This window comes from Eurytemora carolleeae, unplaced genomic scaffold (assembly GCF_000591075.1).
Source record: "Eurytemora carolleeae unplaced genomic scaffold, Eaff_2.0 scaffold2011, whole genome shotgun sequence".
In the NCBI taxonomy this organism is placed as follows: Eukaryota; Metazoa; Arthropoda; class Copepoda; order Calanoida; family Temoridae; genus Eurytemora; species Eurytemora carolleeae.
The window spans coordinates 29997-31616 of NW_019397899.1; positions in this window are offsets into that span (position 1 = coordinate 29997).

Sequence of the window (1620 nt, forward strand, 5' to 3'; positions counted from 1 at the left end):
TTTATATTAAAGGACTGTAAGCGTGATTACAAGTGACCCTCCATGCCAAGAAAACCATGCTTAAATCACAACGGCACCCTTGAAACCTTTATCTGATCAAATTAGAGTAGATATGGTAGTTTTCTGTGATAAAAGCGTTTAATTCTGATAATGCAAACATGATTTCCTGCGGTAGATATGCGCAAGTCTCTTTTGTAAAGTGACCACAGTTGACAATAATCAGTTTTCAAAATTAAAGACATTGATATTTCAAATCAGATAAGTTTTTAAGGATACCGTTGTTAGGCGGGCAGTGCCATATTTGCATGAAGGTTCACTTGAAATTACGCTTACAGTCTCTTTAAGATTGCTAATTTTTTATGCTTGTTGAATGTTTTTTTTAAACTCAGTTTTGCCATGATTGTAATTTGGGATTGTCAATCATTAATGATAATCAAATGTGTAAAATCATAATCTAAATACTTAATATAAAATTTTGTATGTTAAAGACTATTATTCTGGTGTAAATTGTCTATGTGATAATAATCAACTAAATGTTTAGAATAAATTATTCAGCTATTAGACAATTGTGTTTATCTTTTTAACCTACGGGTCCCATTCTTTACTTCTGTGTCATTGATCTTTGAAATAATTGCGGCATTCATTCGTCAACTTTTACACTTTTTAACAAAAATTAATCTGTTACTGTTACCGACCGACTCTTTTAGACTTGGGAGTCTTAAACGTACAGTTTTTCATTTGCTTGTCTTTAAATCTTGAAGACACAAGCCCTCGTTTTGAAAAACAAGACGTACAACCACATTAAAATACACACATTGACATTTATTATCATTTCCCAAGAGCTCTGATCTCAATGTTGTATCTAAATTACAATTGATCGAGAATAATCATGGAGGATCGCTTGTTAGATGAACTCCTATATACCAGATACCATATGTAGTTGCAAATATGAATATATTTCAAACTTACAAAATACAGTTTTAGAAATGATAATAATAATTAAGCATTGTCTTGTGTTATTAATAGTAACAAGTAACTTACTAAAATTGATTTGTTACTTCTGAAATAAAACCCTGGTTGTTTAAGTGGAAATTTACAACGGATTGCAGAATTATTCATGGATTGTATATTTTAAGTATTTCACAAATTAAAACATTTGCTGTATCAGAGCTGCCAGAGTATTACACTCTCTGCTTTATACCTGACCTGATACAAAGAAGAATGATTGGAAGACAAAATTATGCTTGAGTACAGTAAGATACGGGTTTATGTTCAACAACCATGTTTAATGGGCAGACGCTGAATTCCAACCTTCGAGTGTGCAAGGTGGGGAAGACTTCACTTCAGATTTTACTTTTGAACATGACCACTTTTTCAACAATTTTCAATTAAATTAGTATTAATTTAGGGTTAGGTTAGGTTAAGACACTTTCTGGGCCAAGCGCTGCGGCTAAGGGGCCGAGCGCTGAGGCCACGGGTTAGGTTAAGTTATGACACTCTGGGCCGAGCGCTGCGGCTGGGATTCAATTTTGATCTACAAATGTCATGCTTTTAATTAAGCGCGGCAGTGAAGTCTTCCCCACCTCGCACACTCGAAGGTTGGAGTTCAGCGTCTGCCAG